The sequence below is a fragment of the Anas acuta genome, chromosome 20 (genome assembly GCF_963932015.1).
Source record: "Anas acuta chromosome 20, bAnaAcu1.1, whole genome shotgun sequence".
Classification (NCBI taxonomy): domain Eukaryota; kingdom Metazoa; phylum Chordata; class Aves; order Anseriformes; family Anatidae; genus Anas; species Anas acuta.
Window position 1 is genome coordinate 10,731,443 of NC_088998.1, and position 12,471 is coordinate 10,743,913.

General features: G+C 48.6%; 1 protein-coding gene across 1 annotated transcript in view; it reads left to right on the top strand.

Annotated features, from left to right (window-relative positions):
* Positions 1–10,444: 10,444 nt before the first annotated feature.
* Positions 10,445–12,471, top strand: part of ADGRD2 (adhesion G protein-coupled receptor D2) — a 28,082-nt gene continuing 26,055 nt past the window's right edge. The window contains exon 1 of the mRNA XM_068657032.1: positions 10,445–11,126. The gene's annotated coding sequence lies outside the window, so the exon portion shown is untranslated. The remainder of the gene's footprint in view (positions 11,127–12,471) is intronic.

Below are 12,471 nucleotides of genomic sequence, written 5' to 3' on the forward strand. Positions count from 1 at the left end.
GGCCCGGCCGTGCTTCTGGGCCCCTCTCTGCCTTCGGGTCCCTGTCCCGCTCTCAGCGCTCGGAGCTGGTGGCGGAGGGGCTGGGGCACGGGGAGAGGGAAGGGGGGGAGCGCGGTGTGGAGCCGCAGGCGGTGTGAGCCCCGCGGGGTGGGTGCCGGTCCGTGTCCAGGCTGAAATAATAAGAAAGTGCACGGGTGAGCTGCGGTTTGTGTGTCATTTACACCAAGCAGCCGAAGGTGGTCGGTCCTGCACTGCTAGTCCCGTTCCTCCAAGCAGTCATCAAACTGCCCCGTATGTTCAGACCTTACAAAGAACCTGCAACCAAAGAACCAAAAAAGAGAAAATGCAAATCCACCTGAAATGCTGTTAATGTCACGGTTATATGGTGAGAGAGAGAATATAAACACCCGTTTTCAAAATTAGCAAAGTCCTGCTCTATCCCAAGATCAATAAAATTATTTCACTCTTTTCCAGATAACCTACATCAGACCTTTGCTTTAGCTTTCTTTTCCCCAGGTTGCAGACATGGAAAGGAACGGCCCAGTGTGTTCACAGACAAAAGAACTCGTGGCAGCTTTTCAAGAAAGGATGCATCTTAAATGCAAACGTAACGAGATTTTTCAGAAGTGTACCACATATCTAATTACATGTCTAATTTGCTTTCTAGAAAATTGGGAAAAAAGTGTCTGAAATTAAAAATGTTGTTTTAAAAAAGTCAAATGTTGTTTGTCCCGACCATTAAATGGCAATTATACAAGAACCTCTATCTTTTAGAACACCACAAGAACGTAATCAGTGCGTTGGCTTCTTGCCTAAAGGAGACTTTATCTAAGCATTTTACTACATATCTTCCTTTTTGAGGTGCTTGATTCTCAGAACACATCTTGAGAGTATGTGGCATTGCTGGCAGGAGCAGGTCTGGCTTTCATTCCAGAAGGAACAATGTCTCTTGCATCAGAAGTGAATCAAATATCTTGCAGACTCCCTCTGAACAAGCACCAGTTAGCAGATGGCCTAAAAATGAAACTAGTGTCTCATGCATCCAGAACAAATCTACAAGTCTACAGTGTCCTTCCAAATTATTTAAAATGCTCCCCATCATTGTGTTATTCAGATAAAGGTATGCAAACAAAAATAAGACGGGTGGGCAAAGCTATTGTGCAACGTCTGCTTTTCCCTGTTCAAAAATAGATGCCAATGGGAGGGGAAAGAAAACAGCCAGGGGGGTGAAAAACAAAATCCAGCATTTTTCTTGTTTATGCCAGTCTTGTAGCAAAATAACTAAAGCAGTGTTCAGACTGGAGGAGCTGGAGAGCCAGACATGGCATTTGTCCCTGCCAGTTAATAGAAAAGGCTTGTGAAATGGGCAAGAATCAATTTTTCTGTTGGAGGTAGGTTAACTCCAGATCCTATGACTTGCAAGCCCTTGCTGAGGACACCTTGCAGACAGATAACTCAGAAATGTGCTGACACTGCCCAAAGTCTCTGTGCCCGCTGAAGAGAGGGGAAAAGTGCCTGATACTTGAAACTGGAAAGAGGAATGGGGATCTCTGTTCTTTCTAAGTGCCCTTTGGTTTCTGTCACTGTCAGAAAGCCTTGCTGCTCTCATCCACACCAGCTGTGGGCTCCCAGGGGTACATTGCTAAGCTGGTGGAGTTCCAGAGTTCACATTTTTGGCATTGGCTAAATCAGACAGTGTCCCTGCGTGTGGATTCATTGCCTCTGTGTATTGTAGGTCCCAGATGAAGCTTGGCTGCCTGGTTTGAGGTGGAGTGCACTATACTGACAGCATTTGTTCCAACAGACCACAAAAGACCATCTATAAGATAAGCACACAAAGAACCTGCACTCTCTTCTCCCCCTTCTTTCAACCCTTGCATAACTAAAAATCCTATTTTCTTGCACACCAGTTAGGCTGGGAAGCTGTCTGAGAGGAAGAATATCCTGCTGCCAGATGCTCTTTTTTTTTTTTTTTTCCTTTCTTTTTTATTCTAACACAGTTGTTTTTCTCTTCACTTGATAAAGTTAAAATAAACAGTCTCTAGGGTGAATTACAGACGTCAAAATTGGATTGGCATACAAACTGTAGAGCAGTTGGTGGTTGGGAGTCTGGGGAAAAAGAAACAGCAGGTTTTAGCTAGAGGGGACAACAGCTTTATTTCCCTCTTGGTCCTTGACAACCAAGCAGATGTCCTACGATTATTGTTTTACCTTCTAGTGATATAGTGCCTTTTCCTATCCTCCCAGGTATGCAACTGGCTCTCTTGCAGATGTGCAGGTAGGGCTCTTCCTTAGTTCAAAGCTGTCTTAGCGCACCGCTAGCTCCATCTATTGCTGGTTAACAGCTGGCTGCATTTCAGATAAATGTTTGTTTCTTGTCTCAGCCTTACAGGATACCCATTTCCAGTCCCATGTATGTAGGCACAACTGATGGTCTTAAGAACAAGTTATTTTCTGATCATCTTACACAGGCTTTTTCACACCTGTTTGCTTGCAATCTTTGCATCTGGGTTGATGCCCTCTGCTATACACACAGGTGAGTTGTTCAAGTTTTCTGCAGTCCTCCAGAGTCCCCAGTGGGATGTTATCAGGACCACAGAGCACTGAAGTCTGAAGGCTGCAAGCTTTTCTTTTGTTATTGTTTTGTTGGGTTTTGTTTTTGTTATAAAGCTGCCCTGAAGTCTGTTCCAAGCCTTAACCCGCAGTCCAAGTTTATGGCCCTACAAGACTTCTGTCAGGGAAGTTAAATAGCACCCAAATACCTTTTTTTGGAAACTTACTTGGGATTCAAGGAATGCTAGTGTTTTTTCTCAACAGGTGGGCATTCAGGCTGAAGCCCATATCTTTACCGTTTGTATCTCTATATAATTTACAAACTCTCAGGTATTTTGGTGTCTGCGTTTACACACTGCCTTGTTCCCCGGTTTTGTATTCTTTTTTTGTATTTTGTATAATTTGTATTTGTTATTCTGATGGAATAACTTGGCACCTAAACCTGTTTGTTTAGGGTTTTCACAGGACAGTCAGACAACCCCGATAGCCACAGTCAGCACAACAGCTGGGCACACTGAGAAAATCTCGAGTGCTCTGTAGCACGCCAGCAAAGCCTGCGGTGTTGGTAGGTGAAAGCCAACACAGAGCTGGCTGTGTTGGTGGTGGGAGCGCAGTGCCCAGTGACTTGGGGCTATGGGACTGGTGCCTGTGACTGTTCAAACTGAAAGGTGACACAGCACCACTGGCACATGCATGGGAAATGACAGGCAGTTCAAGAAGCCTAAGAAATGCTTTCTTGTGCTATGAGTAGCCACGCTGGTATCTCTCTCTGTTGCATGATGACTTCCCTCATGCTTCGTGTCTGCCTGCAGAACTCGTGGGGGAACGTGCTGGGTTCCTGCACCACCCAGCCCTGCGTGTGACTGGGTTTTGGTAGAGGTGGCCAGAGGCAATGCAGGTTGTCCAGGAGCTGAAAACACATACTGTGGTTGTGCTTGAACCCTAGTCATGGCTGCCTGGTGTGTATTCCAACACATTCACGAGTTCCCAAACTAGCCAGGAGCGACCGTAATGTCCCAAGGTGAACTTGGGTTAGGAGCGGAGCCAGGCAGAGATAATCACCAAACAGGAGAATAAATGCACCATGTGGCTCTCCTGTTCAAAACCACTCTAATTTCAAACATCTTGCCTCAACGGCGATCTGTTAACAAGCTGCAGGCCAAGAATCTGTCAGAAGAATTTAAATACAATTCTGACAGATCTGAACGAGATGGACTAAAACTTAACCAACCTGTGGGTACAAGAAAGCTAATCAAGGAAGTGCTTCCCCAGGTTGGGACAGAAGGTGATCTCTCAGGGATCTTCACTGTGTAACTGTTGGTTCTGAAAGCAGGAGATCTATTCAAGGTGTTCAGACTCATCACAGGACATAGAGATCTAATTTGAGAAGTTTATTCATTACATAAAAACTGAAAGAAGAGATTGAAGCTGGGAGCAGAGACGTGGTGCTTCTCTGCTTCAGTGCTTCAGTGCAAGTGATGATGCACTGAATTGTGAAGAAAGTTTCCAGGAGTTTTTGAAAGAACAATTTTCTGAATGGGGGGAAAGGACCTGGCAGAAAGACAGAAACAAGAAACAGACTGTGTCCCTCCTTAGGGGGGACAAATGAAGCGCATGGGGAGCCTTTTGCTTGCTTTTAGCTAGATGCTGTAGGATGCTAGAAACTCAAGAAAGTCCAGTGCTGATCTTATGCTATTTTCTAGCATTATGATACTCAAATCATTCTGCTACTGTCTATCACTTGTCAATACTGTTTAGGAAAAGTGCCTGAATTTCTGGTGTTCTGTTGACAATTGGAAAAGTCCTTCTGTTAGAAGTGTTGGACTGAGTTTTCAGCTTTATTTAGGTTCTGTCAGAACAGGCTGGCAAAACTAGACAAGTTGGAAAAGGAAGAAGAGAGTTTCAGGTATGGAGAGATCTGAGCAGCTCTCTGAGATGCTGCTGTGTGTCATGAGAAGGGTGTGAAGTGGGGACTGCTGGGCAAGTTCCTGCAGGACACAGGTGCTTACAGTGGAGTTGCCTCTGGGTGAGAAACCCGAATGATCACCCAATCACCCCGATTGCACTCAAGCCTGAGAACTGATCTGTCCTTAAGAGAGCAATAACACAGCCTGTGAATTTTCATCTCTGTGATTTCGTTGCAAAGTGCTGCCACTTCATTTCACACCATGTGGGAGAAGTCAAGGCAGCTTTAGAAGAGGTGGCTTTCTCTTGTAGGAGTTTCAAGGCCACATGAGTTTCTGTTGTAATGCCCAAGCATATTTTATAATTCTGTGGTTTGTAATTTGTTGCCCTAAATATCCATGTTTTGCCTTTATTACAGGTATTGTGACAGGAATCTAGCTTAATGAAGGGAAGGAAGCGTCTGATTTCTCAGTCAAATGGACAAGTGGTAATAAAGCCTCAGCACTTTGGAGATGGGTCTGTATTTCATCCCGCTGAACCCACGGTATTTTTGCCTCCTGTGGCGTCATAACAGGAACCACTGACTATCCTAGAGGAAAAACTGAGAGTAACTTAGGTACTGAAGGCACCCAATCCACTTCTGAACCGATCATTTCAGCCTCACAGCATTAATTCCCTGGCACTGGGAAAAAACTTTCACACTGCACCTAGTGGAAACGAAGCCTCGCATCCTTTTTAAGCCATAAAAGTCACATTTGCTTTTCTCATTGCTCACTCTTTGTTGTATTAGTAGCCACGAGGTATCTTACAGAGGCCCGTGTGTGTGGGTAGGGCTGGGCAAGAGCATTTACTGCGAGGGGTGCTGGACCCCGGCCAGCCCAGGGGGGCTCCCAGGAGGTGCGGTGGCCCCAGGCACCCTGCGGCCCTCGGAGCTGCCCCTGCCTCTGCTCTGTGGGGTGTGCTGCTTACACCAGTTGTTTGTAGACCCTCCTTTCTGTCTTGTGACTGAGGTGAAAAGATCCAGGAAAAAAAGGGTTTCTCTACTGCCAGGTTCCAGCAGCAAAAACCCAGGCCATCTGCTTCATGGTCTGGCGTGTGCCTGGTTGCATGGTGCAGTGGCAGTCGCTGGAGTTCTGGTGCTGCACAACAGTTGCATGTGGAAAACTTTACCCTTTAATGTGAAAAATGGGAAAGACAGATGTGGTCTGTGCCTAATGTTGTTCTCATGCTTACTGCTCTCATCTCGCAGCAGCTCTCCTGCTGCTGCCTTCCCTCACTCTGTGTGAGCACCAGAGCTCCTCTCTTCACCCCAGAAAGCAGGTGCAGAGTCCCCATCCCTGGAGCGAGCTCTTCTTTCACTTGGGATCTCAGAGGATGGCAGAGACACCAGCCAGAGCTCTGGGACATTTGTGAGCCTGAGCTGATGCACATCAACCAGCCCCACTGCTTCAGAATGGACCTCGCAGGACCGACAGTTAAAAAAGTTTTTGCTAACTCTGATTACAGGTTAAAGTAGAACCATAGTGGGTGTCTGGCTAAACCAACAAAATCCTTTCATGAGAAAACTATGGGAAAAGGATATTAGAAAGATATAGTGTTTCACAGAGGATCAGAACCAAATGCCCTGTCTTGGCCGTAGGAGGACGGGAGATTTAGGAGTAGTTAGCAGCTTGAGAAAAAAAAACAACAAGCAAAGATGAATTATAATGGCAGGTCCTATTTTTTCTATTAAAAGTTTCTAGGCTACACAGATTCGTTATAAATGATGGCACTGAATAACAAGCCTTGCCCAAGCTCTGCTGAAAGGCTCTCTAATATCAGCAGCTGATGCCCTCCTGCGCAGGGACACAATCGAGTCTGCTCCTCCAGACAATGCACCTGTCACTGGAAAACAGAAAGCTGGCAATTAGCAGGGGAGGCTCTGTGTTGTGCTTTCATCCCAGACAATAAGAAGGGCCTGGAAGAGTGCGATTAAGGCTGGCATCTCCACAAGAGATTGTTGAAACAAATCTCACTGAGACTTTTGGGCATTTGAAAACACAAAAACAACAAAATAAAACCCTAGTTAAATCTAACTCTACAAACAAGTCTAGAAAGCCAAGTAGCACTGGAATTGTATCATTTGCCTTAGAAATATAAGCCTGGGGTTGTGGAGGAGAGACTTTCTTCTCATCTGAGAGATCTTGTAGCTGTCAGTGGTGTATCATAGGAAATAAACACCACACGGGGCTCGGCATGCCGCAGCTGCAGTGGGAGTTTTTATTGCTTAACCAGGACGAGGGCGAAGCGTCAGTGCCTGCAGAAGGCCAGTGGAGCAGACTTTTTACCCAGCTAATGCAAGTTATAAGCCCCAGGCAATCCTCCATACTTGGCACTCTGAATGTTTAAAGCTCTCCCAAATTACTAGCCCTACAAAGGCCCCGAAAGCAAAGCAGCATCAGAAATAGCTGCTCTCAGCTACTTCTTGTGACCAGTACTGAAACTGGAAGGGAAGCCGCTGCCCAGCTCAGCCTTCACAGAGCTCTCTGTTAGAATAGGCTGAACTGGTCAGCAGGTCTCAGACTTCTGCAGGTGGAGGAATTCTTCCAACTGTCAGGCATCAGGAAAGCCAAAGAGGTAAATTAGGAAAACCAGTGCTATCACCTCCATCTTCTCAGGTATATGATTCACGATTGCCGTATGCCACAAACTAATTACTGCTGTGGGTCTTCACGGACAGATCCCAAACTGCATTTTCAGCAGCATGAGGGGCATGAGGCTGGCAGAGGAGGCACAGATCCTCACCCTGGAGCTCCGGCACGGCTTGCTGTTCGCAAGTGGCTCAGGTGTGGGCTGTGTGCTGGAGTCAGGCCTGGTAACGGGGCACGGTGGGGTGAGTCCTGCAGGAGCACTGCGTGTTTGCTGTGTGAGGATGCGAGGCAGTGCAGACAGGCGTCCCCTCGGGCAGGTGGTGCCCTTCCTGCCCTGTGCCCTCAGCATCCTGCAGCGCGTGTCCCTGACATGCCAGGCTCTTGATGTGAAGTTGTAGCATCAGGAAGTTTGGTCAACCCTGATGTGACAGACCTGAGAGGAGAGGGGGAGAGGAAATAGACAGAGCTAGACAAATAATGGGATCGCCAAACATGCAGGTGTCTGGCCATAAAAGCAAATCAATGTAAACCTTTAGTGTGCAGAATACGGAAGCTTGTTTGGAAACCTGAAGAATTAGCCAGAACACGTGTCCGCATGCCTCTCTCCTGCCGAGCTGTGAATGTGAAATTGCATCTGCAATCCAAAGTCCAAAGAGCGAATTGTGCATTTGACGGCTGCTGCTAGCTCGGCCAGCCCGTGGTTGCTGTGTAGCTACAGGCTGCTCCTCGGGGCAGTGTGTGTGTGGATGGTAGGTGGTGATCCCGTGTTTTATCCAGAGGAAGTGAAAGGATCGTGTAGATTTTTCCAGACACTGCTGCTTCTGTCTGACAGCCTGATCCATGTGAGACAGCATGTGTTAGCAGCTTGCTCTGAGTGACGGGATGTCCCGGGCTGATGTCCCCATCAGCTGGAGCAGTGGGCAGTTTTGCTGTGAGTGGATCAACGCAAATGTCCAAATATTTGTTAATTGCCTGCTGAATACTAATGGCCTTCTTTTGGGAGAGCTGACCTGGAGGTCCTGGAGGAGCCGAAGCCAGGCCTGGTGGGCCTCTCAACTGGCTGGAGTTCGGGAGCAGTCAGCTCCCCTGCCGCTGCTTACACGCTGGAGACTCAGGGTGTGGGAAGGACAAGGAGAGGAGTTTTGGCACAGAAGTATCTGTTCCAGGGATGTGTTAAATGTCCAGGCTGAAAATACACTCAGAAATCCTTTAGCCTTCTTCCTAGTGCAACGGCGGACTGACCATCCAGAGCCTTAAATCTGCCACAGACTTTAATTTGTGGAAGTTACAAACTGCCAATTTGCAATGCCTTTACACCAGGGTGGATGGCATTTGGTGGAAGGCTTTGTTAGTGAAACTGGAAAGCAGAAGCATTTTGGGCACGTAGAAGCAGCTTGAAGTTTTAATTTCTACATGTGAGAGACATCTGGGCTCAGTCTGTGCTCACCAAGAGAGTGTCTGAGCTCGAGGAAGCAGAAGGCTCAGGTTCTTACCTGTGCTCACAAAAAGCCCCTCTGCCCCCTTTCAAGTACTCAGCGCCAGCCAGGAGAGCAGAAGCAACCGCTTCGCTTTTCTTTTTGAATAATAAATAGCAAAACAATTCAAGATGGTTTGTTAGGATGAAGAAAGAGTCTGTGTTTTCAGGTCCTTCCAAACCTCATGACAAGTATCCCTTGCAGAAGCAAAGGGAAGCCTCCATATGCAGATAAATAAGGATAGCTTTGAACTGCAGAAGCAGCGTTGCTATCAGTGTGAGGCATCAGCACAAACAGCAGGTCTTCAAATTTTCAATTGTGTGAAACCGTAAAATAATTGAAATACATGAGACTTACTTTCTCAGCCCTGGTACTGGGTGGGCGGGAGGTAAGTCTGCATCTTCTTTCCCAATGCCTCCTAAGTCAACATTTGGCAAGCCCTGTCTGTAGTGAATCTAATTCAAACAAAGTTTGGGTTGCATTAAACTCAGTGAGGAGGAGGAGCCGGGTCAGAGAGAGGGTCAGTTTTGTGTATTAAAAAGTGGGGAAAAACAAATACTGGAGTAGAATTAACATGTACAGCTGGGCTAGGGAGATGTTTGAAGGATAACTCTGCAAGGGGACAGGCTTGCAACATGACCTAGTGATCTCTGACACACACATCACTTTGTTCCATTTTTCAATACATCTTATTTAGACATGTGGCTTTCTACTCCACTTGGCAAATATTTGATTTATAAAGATTAACATGTTGATAGCCCATGTGCTGGAAAGCTCTTCCAAGGGCTGTGTGAAAGATGTGCCTTGAGGGTGGCAGATCAGGGTTTATGAGCTGATAAGGCTAATGCTTCCTAAAATGCACCTGAGCTGATTTTTTTAATTGACTACATATAAACAGAATTGCAACCTATTTAAAAATAAGCTAACCCAGACTGACAGCATCACCCAAACTGCACAACACAATTTGCCCTTTTCTCAACTGCTTATTAGAGAGATTTACAGGCATTAAAAGTACATTGGGATTTCACCATCTTACTGTCCTAAGGTCATACCTCTACTTGCTAAGGTCTTCTTGCACTGCCTGGACATTTCTCAACTCTAAAAACTCTGTTATTTCTAATTTATTTTGAGATGTATGGAATGAAGGCTGACTTTAGGAGCTGCAGTTGCCTTAAGGGGACAGATGACTGTCTTGAGTATTTGCTTTGTGTGAATTAGTGCAGATACAAAGCTGAATTACCAGACCGGGTGGCAAAGGCTGCCTTCATGGCAAGAAGCAAACAGATTGCAGTGCCAATGTGCGTGTGTGGCTGCAGGAAACCTGCTGAGGAGCTGAGACATCCCAGGGAAGCTTCCAGCAGGCCAGGCCTCAGCCCCCTGTTTTTGGACTTGCCCAGCACTCTGGGGCCTTGCAGGGCAGGTATGATTTTAGGTGGAAGGACAATGAGGTGCCAGATACTAGCTTCCATGTACAGGCTTCTGTCTTTGCTTTGCAGTGCCTGAAGAGCATTCTCACCGGAGCCTTCTAGAGCCATCCTTGATTCCAGCCAAAGCACAGAAGACTTATTTGAAAGTCCAGTGTGTGATTAGGGAAGTTATTTAAAATTTAAATCCAAAGAACGTGTGCAGTTGAGGTTAGAAACTCAGGCAGCATTCACTGAGCACTGGAAAATGTGCACGAAGGCTGTTTTCTGTGTAAATCTGTAGAAAAGAGGGGTGATGCTGGAGGCTGTGGTTTGCTACCAGGAAACCACATTTCTGAAATACATTTTTCTAAACCACATTTCTGAAATACATTTTTCTAAACCACATTTTTCTAGACCAAAATGTTTCTAATGCTACCAGGAAACTGCATTTATTGCCATTACAAAAAGTGGGTTAACTCTGTCTGATGTACAGGCAGAAAGAAAATAGTTTACCATCTGCTGGGTAACTCTAACTCTAAACCTAACCCAGCTGTAAGTTCGAGAGATACTTTGCACTTTTTTCATCTGAAGATCCTTGGTCTACGCTTGGGCTCTGCCCGTACCCTTTGCTCCCCCATCACGCAGCGAGGTAGGACCCGGTTTTGGCAGAAGTGCAGGGAGCTGCAGGGCCCGGCCGGGAGCTGCCCCAGCGCTTGGCGAACCCCGAGCTCTGCGAGTGCGCCAGGGCCGCCCCCCAGCTGGCGGCGGTCACCAAGCAGCCCCGAGCAGCTGCCTCCAAGGTCCATTCTTCGGAGGGAGATTTATTGCAGCGAGCAGAGGCGCCGGGATGCGATAATTGCCTTCATTCCCGGACGAAGACCCCGCAGAACAAAAGCCAGTTGCCCGTGAATCCGTGGCGTGATTCAAGCATTCGCCGGGAGGGAGGAGCGGGAGCCGAGCGCGGTCGCTGCAGAGCCCAAGCGACGAAGCGAAGGGGCGCCGGGCTCAGCCCCGGGGCGGGGAGCGCTGCCGGCCCCTGGAGGGGGCCCCGGCCTCCAGCCCCGCCGGCCGCCCCCGGCCCTGGGGGTGCCCGGCCCAGCGGGTGCCGGGGCGGGGGAGCCGCGGAGCGGAGCGGAGGAGACCGGCGGCGGAGCGGGGTGCGGAGCGCGGGGTGCGGGGAGAGGGATGCGGGATGTGGGATGTGGGATGTGAGATTTGGGATGCGGGATGTGAGATTTGGGATGCGGGATGTGGGATGCGGGGTGTGAGATTTGGGATGTGAGATTTGGGATGCGGGATGCGGGATGTGAGATTTGGGATGCGGGATGTGGGATGCGGGATGTGAGATCTGGGATGCGGGATGTGAGATTTGGGATGTGAGATTTGGGATGTGAGATTTGGGATGCGGGATGTGGGATGCGGGATGTGAGATCTGGGATGCGGGATGCGTGGCGCGGTGTCCCCGCAGGAGCTTTGCCCCGCAGCCCGCCCGGCTGGCGGCTCGTCCCCCGGCACAGCTCTGCCGGAGCTGGCCGGCTCCCGCAGCACGCCCGCCTGCATTCCCAGGCTGCTGGCTGCTCCCCCTGCCCCAATGCCCGGCCCCGGCCCCATTCCCTGCCCCTGGGGCTCAGCTCCGCCGAGAAGCGCCCGCCCGGCTGCCCCCGGTGCCTTCTGCCGGCTCCCCGCAGGCAGCGGCCGGGAGGGTGGGAGCCGAGCACTCCCCCAAGGACCTGGAGCTGTGTTCGTTCTTCGTAATTCGCTGCTGAGCTTTGGAAGACCCATCTGAGAACGTATTTTGAGTCAGGGCTTCAGAACCCATCTCCTTAGCCCCTTAGCACCCAGTGCTTTGGGATGCACTTTTACTGTCCGCACAGTTCAGGAGTCCCACTGAGAGCACAGGGACTTCCCGCAGCCAGCAGTGTCACTGCTGAGAGACGGCTTGAGGACTTGTTTGCACTGGAGAGCACATTGCCAGTTTCCATGTCTCTTTACATATCCTTATCGACGTCCCCACCAGCTCGTACATGGCTGTACCCCCAGCTCTCTGCCCGCTGGGTGCCATTGCCCCGGCCTGGCGCAGCTCTGCAGCTGGCTGCGTGCTGCTGGGCAGTGTGCTCAGGCTCTGACCGGGCATGCTGGGCTTACTGGTCCGCAGGACCTCTGCTGGTGCTGTGTTCCCTTGGACTTTAAGAGAAATGAGAAAAGCTACCCACGAGTTGGCACTGTTTAACGCTGAAATTTATGACGGCTCTTTTATTTAGCTAATGCAGATAAAGAGGCTAACTTGCCTATTAATATCACTCATCCATATATGTTTTATGATTAGTTATTCTGTATCCTGGAAACAAATGTTACACGAGACCTCCAGTTCTTTAAGAACTGAGGATAATAGCCAGGATAGGTGATTCAGAGAGCCCTTTTCTCATTTTTGGTTTCAGCCTTAATGAGGAAAGCAGCTTTGCTCTGAGGGCTGGCTTTCTGCAGAATGTTTCTGTCTCTGCA